At 43.0% G+C, this 26,370-nt stretch overlaps 1 protein-coding gene across 3 annotated transcripts in view; it reads right to left on the reverse strand.

Annotated features, from left to right (window-relative positions):
* col8a2 (collagen, type VIII, alpha 2) overlaps nucleotides 1-23,837 on the reverse strand; it is a 51,039-nt gene extending 27,202 nt beyond the window's left edge. For 2 of the 3 annotated variants that reach the window (XM_039819257.1, XM_039819254.1), the window contains exon 1: nucleotides 15,996-16,245. The gene's annotated coding sequence lies outside the window, so the exon portion shown is untranslated. Of the gene's footprint in view, nucleotides 1-15,995; nucleotides 16,246-23,769 lie in introns of those variants that run through there. The other variant, XM_039819256.1, reaches the window with a different exon arrangement.
* Between the last annotated feature and the right edge of the window lie 2,533 nt (nucleotides 23,838-26,370).

Consider the following 26,370-nt stretch of genomic DNA (forward strand, 5'->3'; position numbering starts at 1 on the left):
ACTAGACATGTGGTTTCCATAAACACACACATAAGAATGGCCATATCTCAAAAGTGTGCAACATCAAAACAGTAACAGCATGCAGACACATAAACACAGTGTTTTCCTCTAAGAGATTCTGCAGCACATGGGCAAGAGTGCATCTATGAGAAACAGGGATGGAGAAGGAGATGGGGTTCAGGCTGTAGACTCTGGCAGAGCAATTATCTTGTTCCTCAAACCTGCTTTTTAATGGAAACCCTAGGCGCTAGCCAAACTACACGCCTGCCTTTAGGTATGAACCTTCCAACTGATCCACACCCCCTTCGCCCCCTCTCTTATTCCACTAAATATTTTCATAGGACATCTGACTTCAGTGGCTGGCTATTAGTTCCACAGGTGTGGAGAGACAAACTCCATTAAAACACCCTGGGACATTCCACCACTGCACTTGCCATGGGCCCAATACATGTCATACTTTTTCTCCCTCTGTTTCATCATACAGTTCATCATTTTAACGTCTTTCCATCACCTGTCCATTCTGCCATTTCCTTGAATGAAATCAGTCACCAGATTTCAGAATTATATCAGTTTAATAGTTACTTGCTTGGGTCTATCTGTTTATATGAATATGTGTGTGAGTGTGTTTATTGCTACAGTAGCTGGAAATATGCAACCAGCCTTCTCGACTGCGAGTTGTTGTTTTAAGCCCCTTGGAGGTCTCTATCACTCCCACTCAAACTGGCACGGGACACAAACTGCAACCAGATGGAGGACTTCTGCCATTGTTTTCCAGTTAAGCAGCACCATGCTAGCAGGCAAGGCAGAGGGAGGGAGCGTGGTGGATGAGAGCGTCATCAACCAAATCTGAAATCTGTGCTCTGAAGGCAATGGATTGTATGTCTAGTCTTTCTGTCTATTGTCTCCCCTCTTCGCTCCTCTTGCAAATGAGAAACACCAAACACATTTCTCTCATTTTCCCCTTTTAAAAGTGTGAGATTTTGCTTGAACGTTACTAAAAGAACATGTGTGAATAAAGTCCATCAAACAGAGATATGATGGTCTGTCCAGAGCTAAAGGCATGGCTGCCTGCAGCCCACAAACGGCCCCAAAATGACTCAAAGTCCCACGTATGTAAATTACCCACAAAATCTCTCCTTCCTCATCACTCATCTGCTGCTGAGAAAGCATTTCCCCAGGCCCAGTCTGACGCGTCTCTTTAGCGTGACGCTGTATGGTTTGGAAGCCAGCATGTTTACTTAGGTTTGGAGAGGTAGGACTGAAAACCCCAACATATTTTTTTTACTATGCAAAACAAAATGAGATGGGGACAGGAGACATCAACTCCAGCTCAAAGCATGAGTTCATAAAAACGTTGGTATGTTGTAGGTGGAGGTTGTGCGTGTTGAGAGTGAGGTTTGTGGTAAATGGGTTCAAAGGAGAACAAGATTATATGTCTTCTGTAAATCAAAGGTATTGGCTTTTAAATGGTCTGTAAAAATGTTCTGTGGTCGGAGCCTCAGAACATTTGTGAGGGTGGGTTTGTATACATGCATGTAGGTGTATGCTGTCTGTATGTGTGTGTATGTGTGTGCATATATATATATATATATATATATATATATATATATATATCATTACGCAGATCTGCATACAAAACTGTTGCTACGGGGCACGAAAAGCATCAAAAAGCCCATCGTAATACAGTACAATCAATGGGGCATGGCTGTTTAAAGGGTAAGTTCACCCATATTACCAAAAACACATTTTCTCACGTATATGTGTGGTGGATTTTAGCTATGTAGACAGTAAATGTGGTGGATTATTGCTGTGAACACCACAAAAACAGTAACATTATATTCACCAGTATTGTATTTTTAAAGAGGAGGCAAAAATCTCAGAGATGGATATCTCAAAACATTGACAAATGAAACCATTACTATCTGCATGGCTAGATACTGTACCACTAGAAGTAAGTAAGTAAGTAAGTATTTTGTAATTTGGGTGAAGAGATATGAGGATTTGCATTCTTCACATGCTGCTGCCTTGGGGGAAACGAAAAAGGATTAAGGACACGAAAAAGAAGAACATAACATGAAGTCAAGGAGCACAGATTATCCGATATCTCACCCAGCAACAACTCGCTCCGCTGTGCTAACATTGGCCAGGATCGCGTGGTATGAGAGAGCTGTGTTTAGATGGCTTTTCACAGACCTTCAGTTGAGAACAGTGCAAATAGACATAATGCCGAAAATAACAGTCGTAGGAATGCAACGCTGCATGTGCGGCTGTTGGTCCTGGATGGAGATTTAAGGTTGTGAGGCAGACACAACATGTCAGCCTGGTCTGTTATGTTTTTTGGATGAGGATCTCTGTGTCTGAGGGTAGTCGGTCAGTCGCAAGTGGATATTAGCACTAGCAAAAGGTGGCAAGGTGCATCACAGGGGTCAAACGTCCCATGAAATGTTTCCTGACAACAAGTTGTCAACAGTGGGGTCAGAATTTGGGAACAGTGGACAAAGTTGGATCAGTGTTGCATCACTACCTTCAAGGCTAAAGAACTACACCAGTAGGAAATATCACAAGTTTAGCTGCGGGAAGAACTGAACTGGTTACTGATAAGACTGACAGGAATATAAACCCTTTGCACCTTCCTGCTGTCACTAAATCATTTTCCCAGACAGGAAAACTCACCTCCCTCTCATAGAGAAAAGCAGGGAGGGAGAATGACATTAAAAAGATTGCAGACTTAAAAACAAACACTGTCTGACTAACTTTCCCATTTTCTTTCTACCACCCCTTACCCTGAGCCTGCCCATGCCATAACTTTCCTTTCCCTCTGTCTCCCCTGGACAACGTATTATAATGGCTGCAGTTTTTATTGGAATGACTTAAATGGCCCTTAAAATGCTGTTTGAATGATGATTGCTGGTGTCTGTCCTCTGCGTGTGTGTGTTTATGCGCAAGTGTGTGCGGGCTCCAGGCCCCGTTTCCATCAGCCATGCCAAATTTCTTTCACCCACCCACTCCCCTCCCATCCCTCCACCCCCACTTCTTGATTTTCACCACATCTCGTACAGTGGTAACCCTCATTTTTGCTTGTGCGCGAGAGTCCCCTACACACACACACACACACACACACACACACACACACACACACACACACACACACACACACACACACACACACACACACACACACACACACACACAACAACAACAACACAATTGCCCTCTCACACTCATAAGGTAATGGCTACAATTTGCTTATCGCACAAGCACAGATGTGAAAATAAATACAGTCTAGACTGACAGTGGAGACAAAACCCTTCCATCTGGGTGTAAAAGTGGGTTTCCCAAAGCATCGTAGGTCATCAGAACAAAGATGTTTTTTGTTCCAAGACACTTTTGAAATAAAAGGTCCAGTCCTGGCCAGTCTTAATTTCTTTATCTGTAGATCAGATAATTTTCTCAGCCAACAAATGCCACCATCCATTACTTTGTCTGCCTGTCTGCATCTCTGCATATGCATCCACCCACCGTAGACACTTTGTGTTACTGTCTGAGCTCCCCTCTTGTTGCAGAAAAATGCAGTGAAAGTGATTACAGACACATTCCAGACGCCCTCTAAGGAGTGAATGATGGACCAGTGGAGAAACATAGAGAGAGAAGACGCGGGGACGACATAGAATGAAGTGCAGCTGAGGTTACAGATCAGGCATTACAACAGTCCTTCCTCCCCTTAGACTATCTATAAGAAAGAGGAGACATACGGTTTCAGCTCCTGAGCAGAGAGCAGGGCTTATATGTGTTTTGCAGACGACGAACAACCGCACTGCGATGCCGACTCTTGACAATAGACAAAAAAGACATGTAGGCAGTATCTTAGCAAAATGCCAAAACTGCTAAAGAACACAACAGAGGATGGGATCAAAATGTGCCAGACTGAATTTAATCTGCAGACAGGCAAGACTGTGAATATGCTGTTGTGTCTGGCAGGGCTGAGAACTATTTGGACAATGTTGGACCCTGGCAGCATTGCAACTAATGCTTTTCTTTTTCCCCCTCCTCGCTGAACAATCACATTGAGAGCAATGTAATGGGTACGATGCAGGAGGAGTGTCACATGGAGGAGATTTGCAGATTAATCAATGCAGACTCCATGCGGTGCATTCCTTAACGTTCACACATTTGTTTGATTTTGTATCACTGAACAAGAAGGAAAGCCACAGTGAGAACCCCCCCCCCCTCCCCAGCTCAGCTCCTGTTTTTTGGAGTTTCGGTCAACGTAGATTCACCGAACAGTAGTTCTTTGACAACCAGTGGTGTTTGTGTGAAAAGATAACAGCAACCTTATTTCTTAACAAACCTGCCAATCATATTCTTGAACTAATTCCCATTTTCTTCCAACCCTAACACCAGACAAAAACCTCAATAATGGATGATTCTGCAAAACCACGTACTCTCAGCCTCGGCCTCTACATAAAGGGCACACCACTTCTTTGGCAATGAATGTTGGAGAGGGACATAAATCGTGAGGTGTGGAATTGTTCAAAACGGACGCAATTCCTTGGGATACTGGGCTGTTTCTTTCTTAACATAGTTGCTGCAAACAAAAACGCGTCTAGTTTGATTCCAGGAAAGAAATATATCTGTCCAATAACTGCAGCTTTAGAGTTTTAAACTACTTCGGAGTAACCAAGTCAGTGACACAACATAGCCCATAGTCTTCACAATATCAATCTTAATTGCTTATCTAAGACAAATAAAATGCATTTCTCTCATTTTACACTCTTTCCATCATCAAAATGGACCACTTCCTGTTTACAAAATCTCTGCAGGTAGAGCGTTTCTGAGGTCTGGGTCTTAATATAATGTTACATTTAACATTCCTTATTATCAGGAGCAACTGGACCACAGTAGTAACATATTAGCATTATCTTTCTTTTGGAAGAGTTCTGCGATCAGGCTATCTGTCTATCTTCACTTTCTGCTCGCTGGGAGAAGCCTTTCAACAAGCAAAACTCTAGAGGAAACCGCAAGCCACTTGTGATCAACAGAATTCTGCATAGGAACAGAAAGAGATACAACACAGAGAGAAACGTTAGCGAACCTGGTTTTCGGATCACACACGTATACAGCCCACCAGGGAAAGGCCCTCAATTCATTAGGGCGTTGTTAGTGTGTACTGCACTGACTTGGAGGGGGTATCTCCGCACATTCCCCATAAGTGTTGATGGGGTCTGGATTTGTCATTGTCTCCACATGAGAGTGGATGGCTGCTTGTGCGTTTCCCTGCTGTGTTATGCCTGGCTTGTCTGAGCTGGCCTTTCCAAGCATCCCTCAAGACGAGATGTCCTGACTGATTCACTCCCAGAGAGAGATTAAGCACACAGATCTATGGTTCTGCTTATGTTTTGGATATTTTAACCATTTCCACACGCAGATGTCTGTTTTTATACAGCAAATGAAGACAAGGTTCAAGATTTGAAATTGAATTTCTACACATCTGCATGTCTACCTGCTAGCAGGTTTCACAGAATAATGCCCATCATAAGTCATCTGTAAAGTCATTTGTAAAAGAGTAATTTACATATACCCTCTTAATCTGGGTATGTAATATAGCCTTTCCCATTGAGAGTCCAACTTTCTATTTTGTTTGTATAGTATTCTATCTAATATTGTAAAATACACAATATTATTAAAGAGGTTCTAAAGGTGGGGACTTGCAAGAGATTGCGATTAAAAAAAGAATATTCAAATTCATGTTAAAATATTGTTAAAAGCCCTTTAGTAGCGGGACATCTTTTGCAGTCTAACCATGAACAAGCCTCCAAACATGAGGTTTGAATCAGCAAGCTGTCATAAGGCAGAGACACAGCATTCAGGACACATCCTCTCACTTTAACGATCATGTCTGCATCCTCATATCCCTCCTCCGCCTCCTTGTTATCCCTCCCTCTTCCTTCCAGACTACCAGGGATACAGAACATGCCTCGTCCCGATGATGGAAGACAGCGACTGGAGTAGAATGAATGGATTATAGGACTAAATGAGAAATGACTCTGTTACTGAATAACCTACAGAATATAAAGGCAGCACTGTTTGACTCAAATGTATCTTTTAAATCTTCAAAACTACCCAGATTTCGGCTTCCCTCTAGAGATTAACGGCATAGAAAGTTTAGCTGATTGCAGGAGTTTTGGGGTATTACTGAGCTTGTTGCTCAAGTTGAGGAATGGGCCGGGTGTTCCCGACAGGGTAAACAAACATTGGAGTAGTAAAGAGGTTGCGGCGAACTGAGGCAGAGTAATTCATGGAGGAATGATCTGTGTCTGGGAGCAAACAGGCGGCCCCTGCATGTTTCTGTTGACACCGGTTCAAATCCTCGGCCAGATCAAAGCCGCCACATGGTTGCTACAAGCTGAGTGCTCCTCAGACCAAGCTTATTTTCTCTTTTCTGCTTCTTCTACCTTCAAATCTTTTCTTGTCATTTCACCTCTCCTTGCCTCTTTCCCACAAATAACGCCCCTTTCCACTTTCTCCTATCCCCATTTTCATCATGTCCCACTTCGATCTTTCTTTCTCTTCCAAACAGATCCATCGCCATCCCTCTTTCCTAACCCTTCACAATGTTTCCCATATCCATATCACACTTTCACCACATGTCAGGAAGACTTGGGTTTGTGTGGTTTCTGCCCTACTTTGGGAGCGGTCCAGCTCAGGCCCTGGGGGGGGGGGGGGGGGGGGGGGGGGGGGGAGAGGGGGGGGGGCGTTGGAGAAAAAACCACTTCTCTGGTTCAAATTAGCAATGTGGTTTTTGTTTTTTTTTTTTCTGGGGGCGGGCCGGGCTTAAAGAAAAGCAACGCAAAGCAAAAGGCCCTTTTTGCTGGCGGCTCACAAAGGAAAGAGAAGGAAAAGTGGAGAGGGAGAGTGCGTGGCCATCTGCAAACCACATGAAAGTGAGTGGTAATTGATTCAAAACCCTCCGTAATTAAGTATTTTGTTAGTTGGCCAAAGAACATCCTCCCAGAAGTGGTTGTACTTCTGTAGCTTTCGCTGTCCAACCAATCGCAGACTTGCATGGTTAACGTCAGGTAGAAGATTTTTTATTTCCGTCAGCTCATTCTGCAATCTCTCATCTATGGAACATCCAGATTTCAACTTAGGTCATGTAAATCTTTGACCTTTTAATAAAACAGTTCACTTCTGTGTTGCTTTATGCAACTACAGATGTGTTCCTACAGCCAACAGCAGCTCCCTGATCTCCCTAATCTTGTTCTTATACATGGAAAAGGGCGACATACTGTATATGGGTAAATTAGCAGCTGAATATTGTATTTGATCTGCAGAAATATGCACTGTACATATGTCTCGTGATGGGGCACACGTACTAAAATGGCAGTTTTTATAAAGAAAATCTGTCCATACATGCTTGCATGCTTGCTTCTGTTACCCACAAAACTGAGCAAATGCGTGATGAAGAGGCAAACAGTGAGGCTGTCATCCAATTAGTAGTGTTTGTTTATCTTAGTCTTCACTGTGCAGCATCTCAAATGTTCTCCATGAAACCCTACTCCGCTTTTATCCCTCCTAAATTGTCAGGCAAAGCAACAACCCTTCCTGTCTTGTGAGCATGAAATAATTCTTCTTCAACAGTTTCTTTAAGCACTTAGGCATGCTGCCAAACTGCATTGCTTTTCCTGTCTAACTCCAGGAAGTATTACATATATTGTACACATAAACAGAAACAAGAGAACTGTAGACCATGTACACACACATACACACAACGTGGAACGCACACAGTAAAGCAACGCTCACACAGCGTTCACCTCAAACGAGCTGGAATGAGCACAAAGTCGCTTTTTTCATTTTATCGTTCCATTGCTTTGCTGCTGATTACGAAAATGAAAAGCTTTGAAGGGATGGTTGTGTTTGGGCTGCCTAATGCCTCTCAGCGTTTCATTATAAAACATGTTACTCAATGGGCTCAAAGTCTGAACAGAAAGGATTAAGTCTCTAAGCCAAGGCCATTTAAACACAAAGTCTGAGAGAACCAGCACTTGGGACAATGTAATTGCTCAAGCTACATTTGTGTGTTTTTTATTTTTTATTTGTTGTCTTTGCATGACATTAGAGCCATGGTAAATATATATCAGTGTACAGCAAAGACTGTATGAACTACTGGAGGCTTAATTTGTGCTCTTGAGATGAATAATACAGTGTGATATGAAAATAAATTAAAAAAAGAAACAACTCAGAAGCCTTGGTTGGTCCACTGTATGTCTTAAACCCATCTCTTTGAAGAACACAATGAGCCGAGCCAAATTTGAGGCGTTTATCCAGGCAGAAAGTGGCAACTGTGCCGGTTTGTTTAAGGCTGGAAGAATGAGGGCTCACAGATGTTTGTGGCCATGTGGTGGGCACCTGTAGTCACCTGCTATTGAAAGGCTGCAGAGTGATTTATATATGAAAGGACATCAGAAACACTGACAGTGCTGTGTGCTTTCATTTCATATTATGCTCACTCGCATTTACATTATCATGTGCTACAGTAAAATGTCAAAACAACTGTCTTTATAATGTTTTTCATAGCCTCCCACTGATAACTTTTAGAGCATATGTTGGATTAAGTTCTAGTTCTAACATTTAGCAGCTAAAGAACCTGATATTTCCCTTAAGGAAAACCAAGCTAAAAAGAAAGTGAATATTGGACTTCAAGAAGTCCAGGTGGCCAGAAACACAAAGCTAGAATGAATTCTAAACTGTTTCCTTGTTCACCACATCAACTTTATAAGGTGATAATACATCAATGTTGTGTTTACAGCTTGTTCTGCTACCCCCAAGTGGCCAAAAATATGAATGCTGCTTTAAATATGCCATGTTTAGAAATATCAGAATTAAAATGTACTAGTGCAGTGCCCGTTGAAAATGTGCCTGTTTGAAACGGACGATTGCTTGTCCTGTGGTATTGTTGTTTTAGAATTCTTAAAAACCAAAATGTACCCCAAAATTACTTACAGAAGGACCCCAAACCACTTCATATGCAACTCCACTGTATAGCCTACCACTAACTTAGTGATTTACCTGACAGAGAACGTTGCAGATTCAGAATGTAATCACAAAATATCACAATGAAAATGTGGAGTAATCAGACATTAGCGACATGGACTCATGGCAGTGTGCTACCCACCTGGCCAAATTATGAGAGCTAATCAGCACATATCTGCGTTCACCGACCACCAGAACCGGACCGTGTGTGTGCGCACGCAGAGAGAGAGAGAGAGAGAGAGAGAGAGAGAGAGAGAGAGAGAGAAAAAAAAAAAAAAAAAAAAGAGTTGTCTCGTGTCGTATGATCACTTGTGTCTGTTTTGCATGTGTGGGATTCTGAAAGGTCCTTAAATTCGGGAACCGTCGTTTGTTTATTCAAAGACAGAAAGACAGACATTCCTGCAATTTATAGATAGATGTTGCAGTTCTTTTATATTGACCAACTTCCATTTTCTGCAACAACATAATTAGCATAAAGGAAGCATAACAGGTTTTTGTTGGTACATACCACATTTTGGGAAATACAGTTATTCGCTTTCTTGCCAAGTTAGATGAGATATGAATATGATGAATATGAAGCTACCAATAGCAGTCGATTAGCTTATCACAAAAACAGCGTGGCTCTGTTGAAACATTAGCACCTCTAAACCTCACCAATTGTCACATTATATCTTGTTTGATTAATTAGTACAACATTTGAAAGGTGCTCTAAGCGATGTTGGGTGATGTCACTTCTTGGTGACGCTCAAAGTATTGTCCCTCCTCCTCCTCCTCATCCCGTACCCTCCCCCTCCCTTCCACGCACTAACCCCCCATCCCCACCCCCAAATCCTTCTTGTCGGTTAATGGCTGTAACTCTGTTTGTTATGTTTGGTGGTGCAGGTTGGCGCAGTTTGTTTTTGTTGCCGTTTGTGGAGCCTGGGCTGTTACAGTGTGTTCAGGGGACAGGCCGCTAGCGGATAGTGAGGAGAGGTTTACTGTATGTGACAAAAAATGTAGCCTAAAAAACGCGTGACATCGCTTAGAGCACCTTCAAGTGTTAAAGCTTCAAATGTGTCGGACTATCTCTTATATATTAGTGAGATTAGGAGGTGCTGGAAGGCTGGAATGGATCTTCTCTTCACACTCTTGGCAAAAAAAAAGGGCATTAGCTTATTTCTTTAAAAAAGTGGATCTATTCCTTGTTGCAAGTTTAACTATGAGGTAACTGGTGGAACAAAACTCGTTGATAGATGGTAGATATTAGGTTGCTGTCTGCTACTGAAGAGTGTGTGTGTGTGTGTGTGGGGGGGGGAACTCCACTGTGTGTGAGCACACAGCACAATACATTTGTCACTTAGTAAGCATCCATTTCCTACTCCAGAAAATCTGGCCCTGGGAAATAAAATGCTTTTTATTATCCTGCTCCGAGGGATCCATAACGCCACAATAACCCCAGTCTCTTTTCTCTTTTTACGAACACCTACGCACACGTCTAAATCAAGCTCAGACTGAACAATAACAAAGTCTGGAGCTTTTCAAATGGTCTCAGAAGAGCTGTTTCTAATCCCTTACTCAATATTGACCCATCAGAGAGAGATATATCCATCCTGCATCTGAAATGAAATAATAAAAATAAACAGTTGGCTTGGGAAGTATGTCTGTAACAAGATGAAAAGAGGGATAATATGAGTTTTATACAGAGGAGGTGACCCCTGTTAAGAGTTGGCCCAAATGTCCTGCTTTTGGAAGCCCCAAACAATGTTCTTGCCAGACGGTGAACTGAGGGGCAATGAATGAGGGGGAGCGGAGGAAAAAAAACAAAAGGCAAATAAACGTTCCTGCATGTACTCTACAATCATGCTCATTTGTACAGCTACCTTGACCAACCAAACATCAAACAATCTTCATTTAGCTTCGCTCAGTGTTATGGATTTAACTCCCCCCACCCCCAAAAAAAAATAACAACTGAGGACACACACATCCTCAGGACACAAGGGGAAACTCTTGCTTCCTTATATCCAGCATTAAAGCAGGGAAAACTCAAGATGTCACATCCCATTAACTAGGAACAGCGCTGTTGCTGGATGAGCACTGAGGCTCTCATTCCCATTTGTTCCCGTCTCTTTGAAAACACGCACTGCCGTCCCAAAAAAGCTCCGGCACACCATTGGAAAAATATAGATTTGACTCCAGGAAGCATTGCTCAATACATGTTTTGTCCATGGCTTGGTTATTGTGCCTTGTTCAGGCCTCACTGACTGAAAGCAATGTCTGATGTTGGAGAACAAGGTCCGCTTTACCTCAGGGGTTTTAGTTTGAGCCCAGTAAAGAGTCAGGGTTTGAGTCAAGAGGCTTTGCAGTCTGTAACAGTAAAAGAATGATGGAGACATGATGATGGACAACTGGAACAAAGTCAAGAAGGTAAACGTAAAAGAGGGGAAAAAGTAGCAATGCGATAAAAGTGCGTCTGTCTCCTAAGTGTGCCTGTGATATGTTCCTTTCCCTGATAGCTGAAGAGGCACGTTGTCGAGCCCTTCTGAGCTTGGAGGCGCTGCTAAGACTGAGCCACTGCTGACAGAGTCAATGGGAGGCGCAGGAAAAATAACAAGGGGCGTCTGCCAAGCCTCCCCACTGCTTGCTCTCCCTGTCTCTCTTTCTCTGTCCCCCTGTTGCTGCCAGCCCAGTGGAAAAACTCCCTCTGGTCCAGACAAAGTTATGAGAGAACGAAAGAGCAAGTGGGAGACAGATAAACACAGATAAAGGAAGGGAGACAGACAAACGAATTAGAAAGTGACAGAGAAAAATAAATAAGTTGAGTTTGAATACACTTGAAACAGAATTAGAATAATAGAAAGCTCTCTACTGTTTTTTGTTTTCCTCCTCCTCCTTTAGTCCTCCGATCTGCTTATGCAGTGCTGAGAGCCAAACCAATGTCCTTCAATACAAGGGGCTGATTAATAACAAGGGGCTGCTCTATCCATTCTGGAGGGCTGTATGTATGTACAGATTCACAATCTACCATATGAGTGACTTTCACATTTACTAAGCTGTGTGTCCAGGCCAAGATGGCTACTGGTGATGAGGCAAAGGCAAGTAAAGGGAGACACAATGCAAATCTTCATACAGCTGCACACAGCAATGTTTCTGTCTCATAATGTCTGTCTTTTTCTTCTCTTGCTTTTAGCTGTAAAACAAATGCAGCCTATTAATCTTGAATGTTATGGTCCAGGCTGTGATTAAGACCAGGGCCTGTATTCTGTTTCCACCGCCCTTCATTGCAATTCTTCATTCATTATATCAGCAGCATCAGTTAGCATGCCTTATAATAGGTGCTGAAGAGTGTGTGCACGTACAGTATGTCTGTGTGTGTGTACTGCTGTAATTACAGACATGGTCTTCTGGCTGAAAAGAAAACACACTTTTTGTTGGTGAAGCCATTAAAGGAGTGCCCTGTTTTCACACTCTTTCCTCTTTATGCTGAAGTAGCTATGAAACAAAAGGGGAAATCTGTGTGTGTGTGTGTGTGTGTGTGTGTGTGTGTGTGTGTGTGTGTGTATGCGTGTGTGTTCTGGTGTTTGGGTTCCATGGAAGTAAAGGAATAAGTGGGCGTTTACTATTCCTTGAGAATGATTGGCATTCTCCTTCATTTCCTCCTAGCACGGGCATTAGACTGAGAGAAATAGAAGCACACACTCATAAACACGCGCACACACACACACACACACACACACACACACACACACACACACACACACACACACACGCAAAAGCAAACATGCAGGGAGTACAATTCAGGGAAGTATCACACACATGCAAGTGACAGATGAATGTGTTTTGAGAAATTTGAAAGTGATTTGGCTTTATTAAATAAGACTACAGACACAGACGTCTTTGGCTACGTTTGTAGATACTGAATCTCTATGATGATCAGAGATTAATAAGAGGAATAAGAAACTACTTTTAATATATTGGGTGTTATGAGATCATTTGTTGTAGGATTAGAATTGTGAGATTTTTGAGAGACTCAAAATTATTCAACAAAGCAGTCGGAGCAAAGTAACAGGTTTTCTCTTTACTACAAGATGCCGTGTGTTTGTGTCTGTGTGCGACAGTGAACTGCCTGGTATCCTGCCCCCTTGTGGAAACAAAGTGTAAAAGAAATGTAGAAGCCATGAGGGGTGAGAAACAGAGAAGGCATCAAGGCAGAGACAGCTCCTATTACTTTTCATTCTTTAAAAAAAGGAAAAGTTTTTCTCTTTTGCTCTCTGCTCTCAGAAAAAAAATCATCTTAAATCCCCGGTGAGAGTATGCATCCACTCTACCTGTGTCTCTTCGATGAAGCAGGAGTGAGAGATGTTTCGTGCTGCTCTAATGAGGATGAAATCTCACCAAAAAGCTTACAGAGAAGACCCTGTTCCTTTACACTTGACATCAGAACAAGAATTATTAAAAAAAAGGAAAAGGCTGATGTTGAGTTTAGAGTCTTAAAAGTCCCAACTTCAACACATTCTGGCCTATAAAGTAACTGCAGTGGGGCGTGAGAGTCTCAGCGCTATACGAGCAGGCGGTTTGGCAGCGGACAGCGTGAGTATGTTTGAAATGTGTGTGCGTTGATTCCATGTAGGTGTTTGTATTGCACAGGGCATAAAATGTGCTGTGTGTGCCGCAGTGCATTCAGCGTGACTGTTGTTGGTGTATGGTTGGTTGCGCTTCGGCACTTTGTATCAAAAGCCTGAGTGGGCAGCGGGTTGGAGGCTGTTAGTTGTGGTTGAACAATGTACCACAAACACACTTGAACCGCTCGTAGCCACCAGTGACAAAGTAAGTGACCAGTTGCCACCCACTGGAGAACGGTCCCAGTCAGTGGCACGTGGTTTCCATGGTTACAGCACAATATTGTCACCATGGATGTGCCAGGCATGGAAGTACATGCCAAGAAAAAAAAGGCTAGTGAAGCAAGGAGGGGCATATATCCCCTGACCTACAGGTACTTTAGAAACAGAAACAAAGGAGAGGGTGGGAAGCTGACTGGAAACCACTAAATCTATGAGAGGCCCTGAACTTTATGAGCAAATACTACTTTAAACAGTTAAGCAGACACTGCTGCTGCTGCTGCTGCTACGCACCAGCAGCTTTGCAGACCTGACAACTCCTGTTGTACCTCACTGCCAGGAGGGAGACTTCACACCTTAGTGTGTATTCATTCACCCACTCCCCGTGAAGGATTGTGTACCAAACTTTGATACTCACACAGATTTGGTCACCTAGGAGCATGCATGTGTGGTTGCACGTGCACCAACAAACACACACACACACACACACACACACACACACACACACACACACACACACACACACACACACACACACAACACACAAGTGCGTGGCACTATCTTTGTGGGGACCCGTCATTGACATAATGCATTCCCTAGCCCCTTACCCTAACCTTAACCATCACAACTAAATGCCTAACCTTAACCCTTACCCTCACCCTAACCATAACCGAATTCTAACCCTAATCCTAAAACCAAGTCTTAACCCTCAAACAGCCCTTTAAAGTTGTGGGGTCCAGCATTTTGGCCCCACAAAGCTGTCCGGACCCCAAAAGTATACTCTATTCCCAGTTTTTGGACCCCACGAATGTAGTTAAACAAGAACACACACACACACACACACACACACACACACACACAGGTACATTGACCTTTCTTGTCGTAAGCCAACGCAATATACAAATGCTGCCAAATGTTTTTTGGATTTCATAACTATAGCACACTGTCTTTTCCAGACTCTCTCTCCCCCCTCTCTCTTTCTCTGACTCTCTCTCTACACCTCTCTCTCAGTGTCTCCCTCCTTCCTTTGCTTAGAAAGCCTGCTGTTGGTGCATTGAAACACATGTGATCGAAAAATGTATCTCCTCAGCAAAGCATGCATTTTGGAATCTTCTCTAATGTGTTCCTCTTGGTCTTTTCCCTTTTCATTTTTGCTCATCTTTTCCCTTTCTCTCTGTCAGTTTTTCATGCGGGATACCTGGAGACTCAGAGTCACGGCTATCTGTCCTCTTTCTGTGTGCGACGGAGGGATGTCGTTACAATGGAATGCAGCGTCGCTTGCCAGAGGCGTCACAGTGGATGGACAGAGTGAAGCAACAGGGGGACGAGGAGAAGAGAGAAGAGAAGATGAAAAATGATAGGACCATATGTCCATTTGCAGTATTCCTTTACCTTAATACATTACACTCACAATATGACCTTAACCTCCCAGACTAACACATCTATCAAAAACCATCAAACAACCTGCAGTCCATGCCAACAGAACGTAGGATATGATTAGCAGTTACATTCACAAACACAAACACAAGAACCATCAACATGGAGGACACTCCTCTTAAGACGATAATCAGAATATCTGTTATTGAGCCAAACCCAGTGTACATATTCCACTACCACACTGCCCAACCCCTATACACACTCCGTATACACACCACGCCCACTTCAACATCATCATAAAAAGTCCCAGATGTACTGTATGTGGGTATGGATGCATCAACAATGTCTTAGCCTTACACCTGAATCAATAATCAATACCATCGCTCATCAGTGCAAAAATACACAGAAAATTGCTAATATGACTACAGTAAAAGTGAGGACACTCAAAGTAGATTAATATATGGTGCACCGCTACAACTTAAATTTTGTAATTTTTGTCCATTTAGTTAGTATTATTGGAGCTTGTTGAACAAACTGCACCGGTTCCTTTTAATCTGCAAGCCATTACTCTGTGAACTAGTTTAGGACTGAAGAGAAATATGCAAGTCCCATGACTAAGTTATTGCTCCGTCTGTTTTTTTTTTTTTTTCCTTTTGTGTTTCTTTTGGCCACGGCCACTGCAGCCACATGTGAGAGAAGTGAGAAAAACAAGAGATGGCAGGACATGAGGATGCTAACAGAGCCCAGAGAAACGTGAGGGCAGGTATGGCTTACCTTTCTCTCCTCAGAGCGATGAGGGGCTGGGGGGGGTGGGGGGTCGCACTGGGTAAGGGCAGCGGTAGGTGTGAGCTTCAGGTGGGTCTCTCTTCTACCTCCCTCCTTGCTTCAGCCACGCGTGTCTCCCATAGGATGCGATGGCATCAGATATTCAATGAACATGCAGCCAAAAAAGAGGAATGGTGTCCTCCTGGGCAAGGAGCTTGCACCCTGGTCCAGTGCTGCTCCCAAGTGCAGGGGGGGGGGGAGAAACAAAAAAAAAAAAAAAAAAAAAGATATTTTCAACTGCAGGTGAAGTAAATAGTCTGTTTAACTTTTATCTTTCTGCCTCTGGCAAAAAACAAAAAAGTCCATCCAAGTGCTTTGTGGCAGAGATGGCGAAACTAAGAGGGAGGATGAAAGAGCAAGTGAGAGAAGAGTGAAACGTCCTCTCTGTGCCGTCTTCAAGCTGTCCAGAAGCAGGTCTGAGGAGCACCTTCCCGATCTGTGTGCTCTCGCTCTGCAGGGTGGGAAGTAGGAGGGAAGGAGCGAGGGAGCAGGACAGGAGAGGGAGAGAGAGTGAGACTCTCAGTCAGTCAGTCAAGTCAGTCAGGCAGTCAGGCAGGCAGCAAGGCAGTGTATATTGAGCTAAAGGCTGTGGGTCCAAGCAGCACTCCCAGGACTTATAACCAGGGGCTGTGCACCTCGCTGCTCCAATCTCCCTGGCTTACTCTGCGATCCCTCTCCTACTGGCTTATTTTGGGAAAGACAGACCGAATTGTTCATTGGGTTAAACCCCTTCATACAAACAGCAAGTGTCTGTGGCTGGCTGCACTGAGGAAGGAGGGGAGTGAGCAGGATGGGGTGGGGTGGCAACCGCGCACAGAGGGGTGGGTTAGGATGAAGAGGAGGGAAGGGAACGAAAAGAGACGAGAAGAGGGGAATTCGGAGGCGTCTCTTCTTGCTCATGTTCTGCCTCCCTCCAACCCTCCTCTCCCTCCAAAACTTAACTTCCAAGAAATCACACTGCCCTTTATCATTCTGCTATTCAAACACACAAATCATATCAAATAAAATCAATCTCAACATGTAGACATTGGGATTAACAGGGTTTCTGCAGGTTTTACTAAGTCAAATTTAAGACTTTTTAAGAATGAAATTTAAGACCTATATCACAACATTATACAAAAAAAAAAGTCAGATGTCAGAGTCCTGAAACATCGTCTGAAACGTTTCTTCAAGACAAGTATCGCTAAATTTACACTTCCCCATAGCTGAAGAATAAAATCCATTTTATGTCTGTGGTACAGTCTCGCAATAATACCACGAAAGCTGACCCGCCTGCAATATAAGTTGCATGTTCGTTTCATTTGTAGTCGTAATACAGCAGATTACTGTTTGAATAGCGAAAGAAAGAACTACAACACAACGGAATCAAAATAAAAAAAAACATTCTAAAGCGCTGCGGGAGCATGTCAATGAGCATTAGATGTAGCGTTACATGGAAGTAGGAAAATTAAGACCTAGAAAACCATACTCCATTAAATTTAAGACTTTTAAGGCCTTAAATTGTGATTTTTAAATTTTAGACTTTTTAAGACCCCGCGGAAACCCTGGATTAAACACACCCAGAGATTTTAATACCATAAAACATCTCTCTTAGCTCCAACGGCCAATTAATAATCTCTATGCAAGACATAACACTGGATAAGTGTAATTCATAAAGGGGCATTGTGTTGCCGCTTAAAACCTGCTGCTCTTAGGGTATAATCATTACATGATAGCACTCTCTTGGGGTTAATCACGGTTCCCATTTCGCTACTACAGCACGGCTATTCATTGCTACAAGATGTATTCCGAGTATCAAATAGACCTTACATTTAAAACGTGCCAAGCATTTGCAGGGAGAATGCATAAATACTCATAAACATGGGTACTTGGAAATCATGGTTTGGATGTTAGCTAACAATCTGGATGAACTATATTTGTTCCTTATCGTTCACCAGGCGACTTCCAACAGAGGTTTAGTAAGAACAGTACAGGCTTAGCATTCAGGGTTTAATTGGCACGGTTTTGGCTGGCCCTGTGCTATGCTAGTGGACCTTGAAGAGAAAACTGCTCCGTGCTTGTGATTGGATGAGCCAGAGAAAAGCTGGCCTAGCCTTTTCCTGAAAGACCTTCTGGGACTAAGCCATTGGCTGAGTAAGATATCAGATAAAGACTCCAAAGATTCCAAGTCGATCTTGAAACGCTACAGCGAGAGGAAAGAGAATCAAGAAAACCCTGTTTTCCAACATTTGTCCAAGTATTTTTTGTGTGGTTTTATTCATCATCACGTCGTGCCAGTTGGGATTGATTTATTAAAAGGCCCGTCATTTCAGCAACATCAACTCATTTATTACTTCAATCACTGTTTAAATTCCATCTATTTACCAAAAGCTGGCAGTCCTGCTGCACTTCTGCCATTCATGTTTCGCTCATGTAGAGTAATAAACGTCCCCAGACTGTGTAATCTTCCAAACATTAGAACCAAATTCAGACTGAACTCAGCCTTTCCTTGCATGAGAAACTATAGGCAACGTCTCAACAAGGGCATATTTGGGTAATGTCTATTATATTAAATTGGAGCCGCTGTTTGAAGATTGTCAATATAGTGAAATTTATGACGCAGATGGGGTTTAATGTGTTTCTTTTTCTCTCTTTTGGCAAATTCCCTCAATATCAAGATAGCAAAATGATTAAATATGCATTGGAGGAATCAACTTCATTTCTTTCTATTCAGAGACGAGTGTACTGATGGAAGGGCATAAACTGGCCAATTGTTGATTGTGCCATCAGAAAAGTATTTTGTTCACGACTGGAGCCGGCTAAATTGAATAATTACTTGAAAATAAGCAATAGGCGTCACGTCTGTGAAAGAGCCATGGTGCAGTTGACGCTGACTGAATGGCTCTCTGAAACATGGAAAGGGTGGAGTGACCAGATGCCCAGCAATGATGTCATCAATAGGAGCCCTGTGTGGTAGTCAGGGCCTGCCATTCATTCATTCATCCCCCAGGTGTGTGTGTTTCTGCATGAGCATGCGTGCATGTGTGTTGTTGATCACACCCTACCACAAAAGCAATAGCTTTCTGTAGCTCAATGAGGCAAAAAATTGGTCGGTGGAGACTCGCACACAAACACGAGAAAGACCCCGCCTCTTCCAGTCATGGCTATGCTACAGTTCCACTGAAGAATTTTGCCTAAGGCTCCTAAAAAATCTCAGCTCACCCTCTGATACTCACTCACACAACGCACAATCATTCTCACTCGTAAGGCTTTTGGTCAGCGGCACACACCCCTTGAAAAATCCCCAAACCATTCACTTCAGCAAGGTACACAAGTCCCCTCCCACTCGCTTGCTTTTACAAGGTGAAACATTCCCGAGAAGAGGGAAAAAACACCTGGTCGTCATAAGTTTCTCTTTTTTTCACTCCACTTTTCCCCTTCGCTCCGTTCCATTAGTAAGACTAAAAACAAACAGTGGCCGTTAAGTGACTGGAAAACTGTTGCATTGCATCACACAGACCTGCTTTGCCCTTGATGTTCGTCAAAAGCCCAAAAATAAGCCGTGAAGGGCAGGTTGGCGTCACCGATACACTTCACCCTACACCACACCCAGCGTCACCACACATCAACCCACTATGTGTTAACGTATGGGGTCTGTTCTACTCAAAGGTGGTGTGTTTAGGGTGGGGTGAGTTCATTGAGCATGTAGCCTATGTTCCTTGAGTGGGTTGTGTGAATGGTCAGAGTGTGTTGAAGGGTGGAGTTGTTTGTGTTTGTGAGCTTGATTGGAATTAACTTTTGGGCTGCAATATGAGCTTGTTTATTCCAGTTAGTGGTCACTCTCTGAGTAAAGTATTGTATGGTGGTAATTGAGTTGATAGCATAAGCTAATGTGGTTTTTACAGTGTTTAATCTCATTACTCTGAGGCACAAAAAAAGCCTTTAAAAGCTCCCACTTTTCAATACTGGATTGAAGGTTTGCACCTACACCTAATGCACTTTCCTTCAGCTAAGCCCCTTTTATTCAAACAAGGCATCACTATCAAGTAACAAAGGCCAGAGTTGAAGGTTCACGCGAGGACAGCAGAGGACAGGTGTTCCTCTCTTCCATCTCTCGCTTTTCTCCTCTACTTTTATAGTCCCTCTTTTCTTCGCTATCAGCCTCTCTTTCCCTCGGGTGATGATTCAAAAGGGCCGTTTTCTCTCAGGTGATGTGGTCCACCTTGGTCTGTCTAACCTTACAAAGGAATGCCTGGCATTCACCAGGCTGTGCCGACACAGGGCCGTTAAGGAGAGCAGAAAAAAAAAAGTGCGGTGAGGGAAGTAGGTAAAGGAGAGGGGGAAAAGGCAAAAGGAAAGGGAATTTGAAGAGATACATAGTTGAGGAGCGGGACAAAAGTGAAGAAAAGGGGAAGGTTGTGGAGAGGACAGTCAGAGAAAGGAACAGAGAGACACATTTAAAGAAGAGGAAGGAATGGAAAGTGAATGCTAGAGAGAGAGGGGCGTTTCAGACTTTTCACACGCTGTGGATAAAACTTTAGGCCTCTGAAATTGATACGAATTTCAACAGGGAAATTCCTCTGTGATGGGCTTGGGGCTCTGCCACCGCCCTCAGCTGGCACAGGGGCGGAGAGTGTGGGTGGGGTGATGGGAGGACATGAGAGGAGAGGGTAGTTAGATGGATGGATGGATGGATGGATGGATGGAGCAGGTAGAGGAGGAGATGTGTTTTGGCCGGACTCCCCCTGGCTAACGTGGCACATATTGTTGCCGAGCTCAGTTTCCCCTCGGGTAATCATTTGACACTGATAAAAGGGGGAAGGGGGGGGATAGTGGAGAGAAAAAGGATGGCAGTGTTTCCACCCTGGGAAAAAGCTCTCCGGAGAGATTAGAGGACAGCCGGGGTAATTCTTCCATCTGTTGGACCGGGGTAAGAGAAGATTGGGGAAAAGAGAAAGGAAGAAAGGGGGGTGGGGGGGGGGAATAGAAGAAGAAGAGTTGCAGGAAAGAATAACAGGAGGGCGGTTGTGCATTTTTTAAAGGTGTTAGCGCTGTAATTCCCTCCACTTTCTTCACACACACACATGCACAAATGATTGAAGACAGGAGGAGGGGGCTGCACATTGTTTTAAGTGTTTCCACAGTGACTAGTCCACCTTTTGTTGCTCTGGCACACACTTACGTGCACGCACACACGTACACATGCGAGACGCTGTAGCACGTGTAAATAGAAGAGTGGCGACTGAATGGTATTTTACTGCTTCTGTATTTGTGGCAGGTTATTTTGACCCTGGGTGGTCCCTGCTGAAAGACTTGGAGGCTCATTAATCATCAGTCTGGAATCAGATGTCAGGTGGGTGGGTGAGAAATAGGAGAGGGTTGGTCCGTAACCAAAGAGGGAGCGAGAGCACCTACTGTACTGTACAGTGAATGTGAGTGAGCGTGTTTGAGGTTTGCCTCGCGTACCAGTGGATATCCTAATCAGCTGGGCTGGTGGTGGGATGAAAGAATGTGAAGATTATTGCCTGGTAATTGTTTCCAGAGTGCAACATTGCTGCTATATCTCAAACAAAAAGACTTCCATTGCAGTGTGTGTGTGTGTGTGTGTGTGTGTGTGTGTGTGTGTGTGTGTGTGTGTGCGCACGCGCGAATACGCATCTATGTACTGTGTCACAAGTCAAGTTTCTTGGATATGTGCAAGAAACCAACAAGAGGGTCTGCTTTGAGTTAAAGCCAAGCTTCCAGATTATGAAGCTAATGCAAGTTTTTAGTGAGTCCCAGAAACAAACTTTATTATTCCTCTTTGTCTTTCATTTACGATCTCAAAGGTGCAAAGACCCCCTAACCCTAACTGCAATTTCCTTGGCCACTAACTAAACCAATATCCTGCCAATCTTCCGTACGCAAACAGTAAAAAAACAACACACCCAGAGATCTGTACTCCACTGATAAGCTCATCACTATACCAGCTATTCAACGATTCAGATTCTATTTTTCTTCTCCTTTTCGTTGACAGACTCGTCCCGGGCCAGCCAGCCCTGACCGGGCAATGGGAACGGCGATCTTTCGAAAACACAGAGAAATGTTTAGGTTTGTTTTGTTACACTTTAAAAAAAAAAAAAACATTTTCCGTTTCAGAACCAGCAGGCAAGAGAGCAATTTCCTTCACAGCAGGAGCAACAGAATCCTCAAACCCAAACAATCAGGTTAGAATAAATAAAGTCAACTGCCGGAGTTTAGAGATCTCAGCGGTACATCCAAAAACTCCACCCCGGTGAGATATGTGAGGCGGCCCTGTGTCACAAGGATAGGCAGAGTTCATTCGTGGGTGTCTAAACCCTCAAGAGTACTGAAAAGTACAGCACAGGAGTTCTAATATTTAACGTCCAATGTTTTAAAGCCCAGAGCAACACAATGTGTTTAGGACCTTTATCTCAAGATCACATCATTCATTCTTAACATAGCAAACTGTTTTCTCATAATCATTGCTTACTTATCTCATTATCTGGATATAAGAGATAGCATTGTTGCGGTGCCAAGAGTTACATTTTAAACCCATAAGGGATATGATTTTAGTTATACTGTTAATGAGATGTCAGACATGTTGACAAGATGTTTTCTTGTGATGATTTGCATAATTCATTGTGACTTCAGTGTTTTGTCATAGTGAAATAATGTAATTAACTGCATTTGGCTATTTTCCTCTTTACAGAGACTTGACAGTAAGACACAATGTAATTTCTACTGATGTAAGATCTCAGTTATTAAGATGTGTTCATCGGTCATCTCGCTGTGATAGTGTCAATTCTGTAAGTCTGATAGATAGACTTTAAAACGACTATTAGGATCTTGAGAAATATGAATATAAACATCTCAAAATAATGTAAGCCATAATAATGAGGAAAAACAATGTTTGATATGTCACAAGAATATATGGTTATCTTAGGATAACTGGCAGCACAATATACACATTTGTTATCCTTGGACAGTGAGATAAATAGTTTTGATTTTCAGATATCACGCCAAACAAACATGCTAAGCAACTATGGCCGACTGAAAACAAAAGAAGTTTCAGTAAACTGAGTTATGATTGGGTGAGATGTGCTTACCCTGTCACTTCTTACTTTAATATGACATACATTTCAATGAAAAGTTGTGATGATTATGATTAATGTAACTTGCAAAAATGAACCATTCATTTTCTGTCGGTCAACTAAAGAATTTGACTAATTGTTTCTGCTCTACTTTTATCCATATCACATCAAATTAAGTGTACCAACCATAGGGTATCGACTTGATAGTTCTTAATTTGGAGCACCAGCATTTGGAGCAAGTGGCTCATGACAAATAAGGTGGTCAAACTAAAGCAGGGAATACCTGTGTTCACTACATATTTCTCATGCTGCTCATCTAATTTTCAGTTTGTGAAAAGGTTAACTCAAAACTGGAGTGTTATCTTGGCTAAACAAAAAGTACAGCTCTCAGTTGAATTTATAACCTTTAGTTATTTATAACTTGATTTAGAAATGTTAAAAGCTACAAGCTTCCCAGCAACATTGTGTTTGTAGGTCTTGCTCTCCAGGCACTACAACAACCTCTTAAATGGCAGCAATCCTCTCCCAGACCTTTACCCTCTGTGTTCACACTAAGTAGCTTCTGTGTTCCCACTGCAAATGCCTCACTGCGGTCCTCTCAAACCTGCTGCTGAACATTTAGTCCTATTATAACAAACTCATTTACTCACTTGACCCCTTGCTGACCCTGCAGAACCTTCTAGCACTGTTTGTTTTGTGTTACAGCCAAATATCCCCACTGTGCAGTAGTGTCTGCAAAAAAACAAAAAAAGACACATGCATTTACACACATATATCCTGCTAAATAGGCACACATTCAAATTCATATAAAGTTTGTAGGTGTCCTGTCCCACCTTGCTTCCTGTCTAGATTTGTGAATGGGTCCTGAACTCGATGCTCACAGGAACCTCCTCCCTAAACAGCTGTTTCCACGTTTTCCACCACCCAACGTCCTCCAAATACAAGGAAATGGAGAAGTTGTGCTGTTGTCGCGGTTTCAGAGCTCAGGTCACACACAATCTGTGGATATCACATCATGAATTTCCAATTCTGAATGGGTTATATGTCCAAATAAATGGATCTGGGAGAACAGTTTGAATAACACAAAATTGGCTCTTGGCAAGACATGTAGAAATATTAACTGTCGGAAGGGATTGTTTTTCACCTTTGATCATTCTGGGAGTATAAATAGGGAACAATATGACCTTGTTCCGAGTGGGGGGAATTAGCCATAAAGCGCTGGTGACTGAGTGACTGTTTGATCCATAACACACCCTTAGGGGAAGCACTGTTGTTTCATACAAAATTCATTAAGTTGACTTATTCCTGTGAAACTGAGAAGACAGGGCGGCGCGAGAATGGAAATAAGTGTGTGTATATTACACAAAACAAGCTGTCAAGATGGCGTATAAATAATGAGGCTGTCAACATGTGTGCCAGGCCTTTGCCAACAAACCACAGTTTATGTCAGAATAGCGGGGCTAACACTAACTCTCACATACGCCTACGGGGAGAAAGTGGCATCTCGGGTTTTGAAGGCAGAGTGTTCGTGTTTCTCTGCCTTCCTGCTTCTACACCCTGCTTGTGTTGTTCTGCTTTTTGCCCAGTTTCTCCTCAAAAGCCTGCAGATGTGTGGCTATGCGAAAGAAAACAGGCAGCAGGCCTCCGGCTTTGGTTAGCATGGAGAGAGACATGCCAGAAAAACAAAGACCTCTGAACTGTACAAACACCACAGCATACAAAAAAAACTGCAGCAAGGACCACCCATGGAGGTGGCAAGTGAGTATCCAAGAGCAAAACCAGCCTCTTGGATCAGTGTGCTACTAGATAAAGAGCACAACATGCATGGATGGATAAAGAGTCAGAGACAGATGTGCCGCATACACAGTTGTATGAGAAACGAGGAGGACAGAATAGGGAGTAAATGGAGAGGCCACGGTTAAATGAAAAAAAGAAAAATGTTTACCTACTTTACATCAAATACTAATGTTACAAGTGTGGTAGAAGTGTGTCCTTTATGTAGTAGGCGGGAAGTAAGGGTGTGGAGATTAGGTGTTGGATGGGCGTGTAGTGCATCCATCCTTGTTAGGGTTTACATCCTGAAACCTGCAATTTTTGTTTGCTTTTATTAACAAAAGTGTTTTAGCCACTAACCTTAATCAGTACCTAATGATAGTTTATTTGCCTATACCCACAGTCTTTGCCTAACCTTAGCCGTACTGCAGCTGCCATGTGAAGATATTGCAGGAAGAAATAATTCTTGGTGTTGTAATGTTGGTGCTGAACTTTCTCCTTGAATGTAATCCCGGGTTTTTCAGAATTGTCCAATATCAACATTTTTTGTCTAATGATAGGGTTGCATATTGTAGCTGAGATCTGGTAAAGGTTCTGCAGTTTTTTTCATTAACATGCCTCCAAATCCTGCACAGGGCCCAGCCACTCACCAACACTTAACCAATTAGCACCTTCCTCAATTACAGCTTCCTGCTGCAGGCCCGGGGCAACAGCCTGTCACTCTGCACGTCTGTGTCTGTCTGTTTGCACACCTATGGGTGTGTTCATGTGCGAGAGATGTGAGCTTGGACGTGTGCAGGACATCTACATTTTCTGTCATAGATTTCCTGCTTTGACTAGCTGCTAGCGGAAGGCATGTCTTTTCTTTCCTGAGACAGACAAATAAACATTATTGTTGGAGCTCACGCCAGCGGCTTGTATAGGAAAAGGTTGTGACTTCTGTCAGTTGTGCCTGTGTGTGTGTGTGTGTGTGTGTGTGTGTGTGTGTGTGTGTGTGTGTGTGTGTGATTAGGAAAGACACAAAGAGGGTGGGCTGTCTAAATGCATCGAACAGAAAAAAGAAAATAAGTGAGAGGGATTAAGAGACACATGAGAAAAGCAGACATTATTAACAGCGTTGAAAGTTATGTCTGATGCTGCGCATTCGTTTTAAATAGCACATAATTGTTCAATGTTCAAATAAATGTACTTTACAACAATTTTTTCCTGTTGGTAATTGCTGCCTTTCCATGCACAGCATGCTCAGAGACTGCAGCCGACCCCAACAAAAACCACTGTTATCACTTTGTTACACGTGGCCAAAATCACCAGGAGAGTAGTCCAGCGCAGTTACAATTCCAGAACAAACAACTGTCCACACTTTGCATCCAACATCGTGCTACTCTCGGGCTGTAAAATGCAAATAACTTTTGTTCTCTCCAGGCCAATTTCTTGTGGGAAGAGAAGCAGAATGTGAACTACAGAGAGCTAGAACATTT

This window comes from Perca fluviatilis, chromosome 13 (assembly GCF_010015445.1).
Source record: "Perca fluviatilis chromosome 13, GENO_Pfluv_1.0, whole genome shotgun sequence".
Taxonomy (NCBI): domain Eukaryota; kingdom Metazoa; phylum Chordata; class Actinopteri; order Perciformes; family Percidae; genus Perca; species Perca fluviatilis.